Genomic DNA, 12,603 nt, shown 5'->3' with positions numbered 1-12,603 from the left:
GAAGGGAACTCGGGTTCAATCCTTGGTCAGGGAACTAAGATGCCACATGTCGCGGGGCAGCTAAGCCCCCGCGCTGCAACTACTGAGCCCGCGAGCCACAACTGGAGAGCCGGCGTGCCACGATTACAGAACCCACGTGTTCTGGAGCCTGCACACCACAACTAGAGAGAAGCCCTCGCACCGCAACGAAGACCCGATGCAGCCAAAAATAAATAAATAAATAAACAAATATTTTTTTAAAAAAGTCAGAAATCTGATTTTTAAGCAAGATACCCCAAATTTTAAGTTGTCAATAAACTTATAATTTCTAAAATCATGACACTGTTCAGTGAATAAATGACTTACAAGTTAGAGATGCCTACCCGGTCACCTGTTTCTGAACTCTCCTTTAGAATCAGATGGATAAGGGGCAACCATAAGTGTTTTTTGCCAATGCATGATGTGAACACACATATTTTCAACAATGCCCACCTCCACAGACACACAGAAAATGTCATCATAAATAGCATGTTTCATATGAAGAGTAGTAAGATATACATATATATGTGCACACATATGTGTGTATATGAATGGGTGTATGTAATCCTTCCCTAGTCGTAGCCTGAATTGGGAGTGAACAGTGGTGCTCCCAATAAAGCAAACCTGGCTCTTACTGTACAACCAACAAACCCTCTGAAACCTCTTCAGTGTTTGAGAGGGTTCATAGAGTGTCTCATATTCCCAAAATCTCTGATCACAATCTTTTTTTTTTTTTGACACAAGGGTTTATTTTTTTGTTTTGTTTTGGGGTTTTTCTGTTTTTGTTTTTTTTTGTTGTTGCTGTTTTGTTTTGTTTTGAAGTAGAGTTGATTTACAATGTTGTGCTCATTACTGCTGTACAGCGAAGTGATTCAGTTATACATATACATACATTCATTTTTTTATATTCTTTCCCATTATAGTTTATCATAGGATATTGACTACAGTTCCCTGTGCTATACAGTAGGACCTTGCTGTGTATCCATTCTCTATATAAAAGCCTCCATCTGCTCACCCCCACCTCCCACTCCATCCCTCCCCCAACCCCCTCCCCCTTGGCCACCACCAGTCTGTTCTCTATGTCCGTGGTTCTGTGTCTGCTTCACAGATAGGCTCATTTGTGTCATATTTTAGATTCCACATATAAGTGATATCATATGGTGTTTGTCCTCCTCTGGCTGACTTACTTCACTTAGTATGATAATCTCTAGTTGCATCCATGTTGCTGCAAATGGCAAAATTTCATTCTTTTTTATGGCTATGGGAGTAGTCTTCCATTGTATATATGTACCACATCTGATCACAATCTTTTAATACCTAGTTGTGTCTGTTGTCTCTTCCTCTTTTGTCCTTTTCCTTATCTGATGGCTGTTGGGTGATCCTTATCATGCTCCCACAGCAGCCCAGGACTTCACTCCATTCATTCTGACTCAATCAACAGAGATGAGACAGGGGGATTCTGCATTTGTAATAAGCAACCTGCAGGATTCTAAAATAAATGGGCCTTTGACATTCTGACAAATACAAATATCCATTCCTTCCATTTCTAACCTCTGTCTTGTTTCCTTGGTTCTTACTTACCTCACCCAGAACTCTACACGCTCCTTCAGTCTGAGGACTGTCTTTTCCTCAATTCAGAAAAACTCGCATCCGCGAGTCTGTGTCTCCTACATGCCTTTCCTTCTGCGGAACTCGAGGCCTGCTCTGACCCTCAGCTCTAAGGCTGGGCCCCACCTGCAGCAGGATCTTCCTGATCCAAACTGTCTGCCTGAATTGCTTCTTTCCCCTGTTCATGTTGTGTTCTCCCTACAGTCAGGGACATCTCTGCTTGGACTTCTGAGATAAACCATCTCCCTAAACTTCTTCCCTCCAACTCCTTCTGGGGCCTAGCCCAACCTCTGCCCTGTCCATTTGGATCTGTCTAATCTCTAGGGCCAGTCATTCCCAACCTGGCCCTTTAATAATGATAACAACAACAAAAATCTCCCATCCAACCCTTCTAAGCTCTAGAGCCAAGCAATGCAGCTGCCTTAGGGACCAGGAGAATTAATAATCAGAGAAAGACTCTGAAAAGTGTAAGTCATGAGGTCATGGCTAACCATCATACACATTAAAAAAAGGCTTGCTCTCAATTTCATTCATTCTACAAATATGGATTGGATTTTTTTTCTATGAATGAGACACTACACTAGGCACAAGGATAGAGCAATGATCAAAATAGACAAAGTTCCCTATTTTCAGCAAGTTTTCATTCTAATGAGGGAGACAGGTAATAAACAAGGAAATGAGCAAATACTTAGTATGATGGTACTATGAAAAAAAAGGGGGATTTCGGGAGTGGCAAGGGCACGGGTAGGAATAAAGGGAAGGGTTGAATTTCACATAGGATGGTCAGAGAAGACTCAGTGGTGAGATTAAATGTGAGTAAAGACATGAGGGAAGTGGGGGATTAAGTCATATAGGTACTGGAGGAAAGAGTTTTCCAGGCAGAAGAAAGAGCAAGTGCAAAGGGCTTGAGGAAAGCATGTGTTTGGTGACTGTCTGAGGAACAGCAAAGCATGCCAAAGTGACTGGAGTAGAGCGAGTGAGAGGACAGGGTCAGAGAGGGGGCAGGGGTCCAGAACACACAGGACTCCACTGGCCACTGTAAGGACTTCGGAGATTATTCTGAGTGGAATATGGAATCATTGGAAGGTTTTTAGCCAGAGGGTGACATAACCTGACATATCTGAGCAAAATTACTCTGGTGTAAGTGTACGCTACAGACTCAGTTAAACAGAGATGGAAGCAGGAAGACCAACTGGGGAGGAGGTGGCAAAAATCCAGGAGGCAGATGATGGTGGCTTGACCCAGAGTCGTGGCAGTGCTGGTAGAGAAGTGGTAAAACTCTGAATGTATTTTCAAGGTAGAGTCACCTAGATTCGCCAAGGGATTAAATGTGGTGTGTGAGAAAAAGAGAAAAGTCAGGATGACTCCTGATTTTGGCTTAGGCAACTGACAGGCTAGAATTGCCATTTATGTAGTCGAGAAGACTACAGGAGAAGCAGAACTGAGTGGAAAAAAGAATTCAGTTCAGATATGTTACGTCTGAAATAACTATTAGATGCAGAGATGAACACGTTCAGGAGCAATCGCACTTAGATCCTGGATATCAGAGAGTTTCAGGCTGAATATATAAATAAATCGGGTGCTATCATCATATCAATCATATTAAAAACTAGAAGAATTAGTGAGATTACCTGACGTTGATTGAAAGAAAAAGCAGTTCAAAGAATGAGCTTAATGATGACTCAACATTGAGAAGACAAGGAAATGGAAGGGGAGGGGAGAAGGAGGACCAGCAAAAGAGAGAGAGAAGAAGCAAGCAGTGAGAGAGAAGGAAAACTAAGAGAGAGTTGGTGGCTAGGAGCTGAACAGAGAACGTGCTGCAAGGATAGAATCAACCAGATCACATGGGGTTGAAAAGTTAAGGAAGATGAGGACCCAGAATCGGCCCTTGGATTTATCAGTATCACAGTCACTAGGGATTCTGATGAGGGCTTTTTGAAAAAGGTGATGAAGACTAAAGTCTGTTTGGCTTTAGTTCAAAAGAGAATAGAATATTTAGGCAACACTTTGAGGACTGATTTCAACTTTGTTGTCAGTACAGCTTTGTTACCACACAACCTCCTTGAAATATTCTGCCTTTACGAAGTGTTCCAAAGTTCTGTCTGAGAAAGAGTGCCCTTGGTATTTATTTATATATATATATATATATATATATATATATATATATATATTTATATATATTTTTTTATTTAATATATATAAAAATATATATTATTAATATATATATTAAATATATATAATATTATATATATTTAAAATATATATTAAATATATTTTTTAAATTTTTAAAATATATATTATTTTTTTCCTATATATATAAAATATATATATTTTATATATTTTATATATAAAATCTCCATCTTTGCTTTTGTGGAACGTAACCCGGTAAAACACAGAGCTTCAGGATAATGACAGCTATTAGTGCCATGAATATTGTGTATCGTTTAAGGACCTGAATTAAATTTAGTCCCTCCTGTGACTGCATTAACTGCAAAGAGAGAGGGGCAGTCTATAACTACCACCTACTTTAATGAAATTAGCTCTAACCTGATTTTTTTGCTAAAAGTAGCAGGAAATTTCTCCATAATCCAAATGTATCATAGGTAACAGTAGGAGAAAATTGCTACATGATATTCTCTTAGGTAACCTGAAGCCAATGAAAGCTTATTATCCTTATAATGTATATAGATCTAGTAGTATATGAAGCAATGATACATTGACATATAGCTATTTTCCCCTTTAAAAATCTCCAAATGTCAAATTTCACTTATCTACTCTTAAAAGTGCCACAGACAGTAAAATAGGGATACCCTGAGATGTAAAATTTATTCTTTCATTAAGAACATGAAAGAAGTCATTACCGCTTCCTATTAAATAACCATCTTCTTTGGGGCTCACAGAAAAGAACAGTGGCCTTCTTATGGCTCCCTGAGAGTCTGTGTCTCTTCGAAGAGTCATTAGTTTGGTGAAGAAAAGCATCCATGAAACCCCTAAGAAGAGAGAGTACTACACAAATAGATGATTTCTATCATGATCGTCTTTCTCTTTCCTGTGATATTTCCATAACACCTAATTTGAGGATAGGGACTTCCCTGGAGGTCCACTGGTTAAGACTCTACGCTTCCACTGCCAGGGGCACAGGTTTGATCCTTGGTGGGGAGCTAAGATCCCGTATGATGTATGGCCAAAAAAAATAAATAATAATAATAATAATAATAATAATTTGAGGATAAACCATTTAATCATAAGGATAATTAAGGCCCATCCCATATTGTCCCCTCTGCCCCCCAAAAGAAGAGATACAGAAGGAAATGTTTTTGAAGGGACTTCAGGTATATTTGCTAAATATAAAATCTTCCTGAAGGTGGGAGAATACTAATTATACACCAGGTACTGCTCTAATGACTCTGTGTTTACAGTTTATTTATATGCCTCCCCCAAATCTTAACAGTTAAATGTAATAGACCCTATTCTAAAACTAAGAAAGCTGAGACTCGGTAAGTTTCAATGATCACCCAGCAACATACAGTTACTAAGACCCAAGGGTGGTGTTCTTAATCTATAAATAAGGAACCTTTGTGTGACTACATCAGTGAGTGTGGGGAAGGATTTTTTTAATTAAGCTAAGCATAGCACCATGGAATTTGATATTGGCATGGATCAGAGAAAATGCATTTGCTCTCATTGAGAAGGCATCATTTGCTTTAGGTAAAAAGACGTTATGAAAATCCTAAATCATTCTACTCTAGTGACCATAACCATATTTCCTTCCTCTCAATTTAAGTAAATAAATGTCTAGGATTAGGAACTGAGGAAAAGATCACCAAAACCTCTGTTCGCAGCGAGATTAGTTTTACCAAGGCAGCCATGCCTGTTTCCATGAAGAAACCCCAAGATGAAAGGCCAACCCTGTCTTCCCCCAGGAAGCTGATTCTTGAGCTTGAGCGTCCGCGTAGGTGCCCGTTCTTGCACCTGACTCACTACGCTGCTTCCTTCCACCTGCCACGCCTTCCGCTCTGCCCCCTGGAACACCACCGGAGCGCCTGGTCTCTGCTCTGATCTTCAACTGAAACCTGGCTCTCCCCCAATCAGGCGGCTTCTCCTACGGCTCTCAAAAGCGGAGGACCTTTAGTCTGTGCCCTGCATGCACCTCCAGAAGACTAGTATCCTCTTCCCTCCCAATCGTTGCTACACACCTCTGCTCACCATCTTGTTGACAGTTCTGTCCCTCTGAGACTCATTCATTCATTCATTCAAGCCTGAACTCATTCGACAAATCCTTCAGAGCTCCAGTTGTGTGCCAACATGTTTTTAAGCTCTGGGGATACAAGGACATCATGTGACTTAATCTCCCACTCTCCCTCCTAGCTGCAGTCATTACAAACTTCTGGTTCACTGTGTATCATTCAGAAAAGATTTTGACATCTGTCTTACAGTCCAACTCTCCACCTCATATTTGCTTACAGGACAAGTTTTCTTTCCTCTAAGTGAAAAAATAAAAAAAAAGAAGGCAGGTGACCTGGTCTAAATTCCTTTTCAACTGGACTTCTGGGTAAATAAACTAATTATATTTTGCTTTGTAGAATGAATCCTTAGATAGACAGTGGCCTTAGCAGGATGATTGAAGGTCACTTATCTAAAAACAATGTATCTGTGGAGCATGGCTGTCTGGGAAATGTCAGGTAACTTGTATAACTATCAGTGTTATAAAATAATCAGTATTATTAAGTGCTTTCTGCTAAGTGATGTAATAAACCCCAAAGCTCACCAGGTACCCTCACCTATGACTGAACCAGAGCACACATGACCAATGAAGGAAGAATGAGCCAGTGTAACTGCGCAGGATGTGTCAGAGCTCTTTCATTTGTTTTAGTCCCTTGATTACCTATATTCTTGAATTATTTGCAAAGCTGGACAGTGGGTATGATATCATATATGTCCAGATCTGATTTGACAGTCCAATCCTGGTATCAGCTAAGGCTTCAATAGGAGGAAGCTTTGTCCTCATCCCCCCATCCCCCCAGGCACATTTGGCAATATCTGGAGATGTTTTTTGGTTATCACAGCTGAGAAGGGAATGTTACTGGCTTCTAGGGGATAGAACCAGGGATTCTGGTCTACATCCTACAATGCATAGGACAATCCCCTACAACAAAGCATGAGCCGGTCCAAAGGTCAATAGTGTTGAGGCTGAGAAACTCTGTTCTATTCAATCCCATCTAAATTCTAGGCTCCATGCCATTAGCAGCAAATTCACATCTCTGTGCCTGATATGAGTTTCAGACACATATATCAAAATGTACCTCTCTTACTTGAATGCTCCAAAGGCACTTCAAACTCAGACTCTCCGAAAACAAACTTGGCCTTCCCTCCAGACCTGGTTCTATCACTTGGCATTTTATCTTAGCAAATGGCACTCATCCAGAAACTCAGTAGCTATCCTCAATACCTCCTGCTCCTCCAGCCTGTGCCATCCATCGCCACAAGCTCATCATTTTACTTCCTGAGTGTATCTTTGGTTCATCTATGTCTTCTCATCTCCACTAATAACAACTTTCCTCCCCGAAGCTGTCATCGGTCTCTCCCTTGGAATGGTGTCATCCCCTTGGCCAATTAGCAATGGATGAATTCCTTTCCAAATTATGGAGCATTTTCTTTATGAAATACAAATATAAACATAACAAGCCCCTGCTTCAAAACAAACAAACACAAAGAACATCTCCGATTGTTCTTAAAGACTTCATCCTTAACATGAATTATAAGTAAAAGGTCCACAAAATGTATTGTCAAAAGTAGGACATTTTAAGGAGAGAGAGAGAGAAAGAGAAAGAATGAGGGTGAGTGTGTGTGTTTGGGGAGAGGGGATATTAAAAATTATTCCAAAGCTTTGCATGTGTTTTTCACTCTGCATAGAAAGTTCCCACCCCCAATCCTTCCAAAGTAATAAATCCCTCTCATTCTTCAGCTATCAACTGAAATGCTTCCTTCTGAAACATTTGTCCTGACTCTTCAAAACCCACAAAGTTCCCTTTTATACACTCTCCCATCACCATGTATACTTCCTTCAAAGCACAAATGCAGTCATAATGATGGGTTTTGTTTTGTTGTTTGGATTTTTTGTCTGTTAGCAAATACTTGGACTATTAGGTCCAGGAGGTATATCCTTTGTCTCACAGATACTTGGTGTTGAAATACTGGATTAATTCATTAATTATCTTAGCCAAAGCACATAATGAGTAAAAAGAAATCCAGGTCAAACATTCCAGGAGATGTGTACTTAAAGACTACAATATATTGCTGCTGCTTACATTTACACAGATGTAAAAACAAACTCTTCAATTAAATTTGTATCATCCTTCAAGCACATATATCTGGGAGGTAGCAGTCTTACAGGGCCCAACTTTTGTGCACATTTCAAGAAATGACATAATGAAAGAAAAAAGCATGCTCCTATTATGTAATACAAGCACCTATTCTTAAGAGGAGCCTTGAAGCCAATAAGTAGTTTAGATTTTTTTTTTTTCTGAGCTGTGTAGGATTCCTAACTAATTACAAAGAGAAGTGAAGAAGCACCCCTTCACACAAAGCATCTTCTAATGAAAACAAGGTCATGATGGAATCCAACAGAATTTTGACTTGTCATCAAATCACTGAGGAAACTGGTATATAACTTACAAACACATGGGCTTTCATATTAATTAAGTCATTTGCAATTTGTTTTAAAACGTTTCTGAATTTTTGTGGGCCAATTAACTCAACTAGGACTGGGTTCTTCCTTTAACATCTGTTTAAATGCCACACATCCATTTGTCTTCTGAAATATTGCAATTATTTCAACATTCATGATGACAAGAATGGAGAAAGAGCTTCCACAGGGTAATTTCTCCTTTGTCTTTAATAATGAGAAGCAGATTGTTGATTAAGCAAGATAATTAAAGCTTTTATTAGGGCAGGCTAATAAAAGGCAGGTTTGTTCTTCCTCCAAGACATAAGAATTCGATTCAATTAAAAATGAAAAAAATACCACTCTCACAGTGCCTCCTTCTAGCTTCTCCTTGTATTGCTGATGTTTGGAAACACCAAGGAGAGATATTTGGTGTTTCTAAAATTATGTGAGAATTTCTTGATTTTTTTTTTTTAATGTAGAAAACTCTGTTCAATTTTATCTTCACTAAGGAGGTCTATTTCCAAGGAGAAAATGTGTTAGTCTGCACTTACGTCCAAATACTTGTGTTCAAGTCACTACACTTCAGTAGGTGGCCCATTTAGTATCAGCAGTGCATTTTACAGCTGTCCAAAACTTTGAGGTAGTGAGTTGAAATACAAAGGAGATAGCAGTGAAACGGAGATTGACAGGGCACACTGAGTGCCTCCCCATTCCGCCCTGCCCATTCAACTAGCATTTATTTCTTAGAAGAATTTTTGCTCATCTTACAAAAATGCCAAAAGCGTGCCTTTTAATTTAGAGTCGTTTAATTTCTAACTTTTTAACACAAATGGCTTTGAAAAGAAAAAGGAACAAAGTAATTATATTTAATTTCATGGTTTTAGATTCCTAAAAGCCATCATATCCTCTTGTGTAATTGATGACTTCCATTAAGGGGGAAAGAAAAAAAATTGTGAAACCGTTACCCTTCTCTTGGAACAAAAACGGAAAGAATTCATGTTGCCATTCCATTTAATATTTACTAGGAAAGAGTTCTGTGGTGACTTTGTGCTGCCTAGAAATGTAGAAATCATTCAAAATAGAAGCAGGTCCTAATTCTATTGGAAGAATGCATCATAATTTCTCCCTTAATATCAGTTCAAGTTGAAAAAAATCTGAGAAAGCGGAATAGTCCATTTTGGGAGGACTCTTTTCATCTCATGGAATATGGCACTAGAGTCTGAAAGTAGATTAATAATCCACTGATTGAAACCTTAAAAGATAATCTAATAACCTTTGTTCCTACTATTCCATTCCCATAGGAAAGCCTAAGTAAACTTTAAGGGTAAATACAGCTTTCAAAGGAAACTCATTTTTTAGTAGTAAGCAGGCAGGCCCCCTCCTCAGCCGAGGAATACCCCTCAGCCTACACTTGCATCTAAGAACTCTCTTTTTTACCCTTGGAAATCTTCCTGATCATTTTTTCGAGGCTTTAACTAAAATTCGCACCCCCTAGGAAGCTTTCACCTTCTCCCATTATTCCAGTTGGAATTAATCACCATTCTACAAATTCCCATAATTTTATACCTCACTCTGGGTATTTATCACGCATTTTCATAAAATTATAAATATTTATGTACACACATCTTGGTAAAGGGTAAGTATAACACTTTGTCCTATTCTATGGATAAATGTGATCTTGAGCGAACTTTCTAGGTATGTTCCTTGGAAACCTGGTGAAGATAGAATGTCAGATTTGTCACCACTTAATATTAGTTATGGCATTAAAAAGAACAAAATAATGCCATTTGCAGTGACATGGATGGCCCCAGAGATTGTCATACTGAGTGAAGTAAGTCAGACAGAGAAAGACAAATATCATACGATATCGCTTATATGTGGAATCTAAAAAAGTGGTATAAATGAACTTATTTACCAAACAGAAACAGACTCACAGATTTTGAAAACAAACTTATGGTTACCAGGGGGGAAAAGGTGGGGAGGGATAATTGGGAGATTGGGATCAACATATACACACTACTGTATATAAAATAGATAACCAACAAGGACCTACTGTATAGCACAGGGAACTCTACTCAATACTCTGTAACAACCTATGTGGGAAAAGAATCTAAAAATGAGTGGATATATGTATATGTATAACTGATTCACTTTGCTGTACACCTGAAACTAACACAACATTGTAAATCAACCATATAATAAAAATTTTTTAAAAATATTAGTTATAACAGAAATGACCCCTTATTGATAAAATATTTTATTACTTAGATGATTTTAAATAAACTATAAATACCTAGTGGGAAGCCATGGCTTTGGACTTTCTTGACTGCAGTGATCCAACTGGACATATCCTTTGCACAGTGACAAACCTAAGACATTTGACAACCACAGTGTATTATTTTTCAAACAATCCCCTCTTCAAAATGACATTTTCATTAGTAATCATGAAATAATAAGCAATAATATTTTTATTTGTTCCTTAGTTTGAAAAGAATAGATTTAAAATACTAAATTTTAATGTAAAGTATACTACTCAAAATAGTAAAATATTTCACATGTGAACTAAAATTTATACTTGCCAAATAAGAATGTTATCCCTTACAGGTCACATCTGTTTCATTCTTTTAGATTTTAAACACAAATTAAAAGCTTCAAGTTATCATGTAAAATAACAGAATGAAAGCAACTCAAGTTCTGCTTTTTCATTTTTACAATCTCTATGTTATCATTGTTTATTTTCAACCCATTGTTTAAGGAGAGGAATATGCACTATCCCAGGATTTGGAATTTCAGCTGCACCTGAAGGAAGCCTGAGTGGTCTCAAATCACTGGGAACTTACTCTTGAAATAAACACATGGAATCAAATCCACAAGTGTAAGAGGCTGACTGTATAACTAGGAACTTCTCAAATTTATTTCCATGTAGAACATAAAGTTTACTAAAGCATAAGTAATAAAAACGTGTTCATTTGAAGCTGATATATATACTTGATAAAATCCCACTTCTACCCAAGATGGAGTAACAAGTATTCCATCTAAAACAGTTTATAAAACTACAGCAGAAAAAATATATGAAGCAAAGGTTTTCAAGCCCCTGGACATCAAGCAATAAAAGATACTGGTACCCAGAGATGAGAAATAAGCAATATTTGCCCTAAAATTGCCCCAGCTTACTACTGGTAGAGAAAGTTTTCACTCTGCCGTGTATATTAGAAACTATAACACAAAAACTAAAACAAAACAATTTTTAAGGGAGGACAGGCATACCTTGAAGATATTGCAGGTTCAGTTCCAGAACACCGCAATAAAATGAATATCACAGTAAAGCGAGTCACACAAATATTTTGGTTTCCCAGTGCATATAAAAGTTATGTTTACAGTATATTGCAGTCTATTAAGCGTACAATAGCACTATGTCTTAAAATGTGCATGTTAATTGAAATACATTTTATTGCTAACAAATGTTAACCATCATCTGAGCCTTCAGTGAGTCGTAATCCTTTTGCTGGTGGAGGGTCTCGCCTCAGTGCTGATGGCTGCTGACTGACCAGGGTGCTGGTTGCTCTCAAGGTTGGGGTGGGTGTGGCAATTTCTTAACATAGGGCAACAGTGAAGTTTGCCACATCAATTGACCCTCCCCTTCACGAAAGATTTCTCTGTAGCACAAAGTGCTGTTTGATAGCATTTTACCCGCTGTAGAACTTCTTTCAAATCGGAGTTGATCCTCTCACATCCTGCCCCTGCTTTATCAACTAAATTTATGTAATATTCTAAACCCTTTTTTGTTGTTTCAGCAATCTTCACAGCATCTGCACCAGGAGTAGATTCCACCTCAAGAAAACACTTTCCTTGCTCATCCATTAGAAGCAACTCCTCATCCATTCAAGTTTTATCATGAGATTACAGCAATTAAATCACATCTTCAGGCTCCACTTCTAATTCTAGTTTTCTTGCTATTTCCACCATATCTGCAGTTACTTCCTCCAATGAAGAGTCATCCACGAGGGTCGGAATCAATTTCTTCCAGACTCCAGGTAATGTAGACATTTTAACCTCTTCTCAGGAATCGTGAACGTTCTTAATGGCACCTAGAATGGTGAATCTTTTCCAGAACGTTTTCAATTTATTTTGTGCAGATGCATCAGAGGAATCACCCTCTATGGCAGCTATCGCCTGACAAAATGTATTTCTTAAGTAGTAAGTCTTGAAAGTCAAAATTACTCCTTGATCCATGGACTTTAGAATGGAAGTTGTGTTAACAGTCATGAAAACAACATGGATCTCATCGTACATCTCCATCAGAGCTCTTG

Source organism: Balaenoptera acutorostrata, chromosome 4 (assembly GCF_949987535.1).
Source record: "Balaenoptera acutorostrata chromosome 4, mBalAcu1.1, whole genome shotgun sequence".
Classification (NCBI taxonomy): domain Eukaryota; kingdom Metazoa; phylum Chordata; class Mammalia; order Artiodactyla; family Balaenopteridae; genus Balaenoptera; species Balaenoptera acutorostrata.
Note: the sequence above shows the minus strand (reverse complement) of the source record.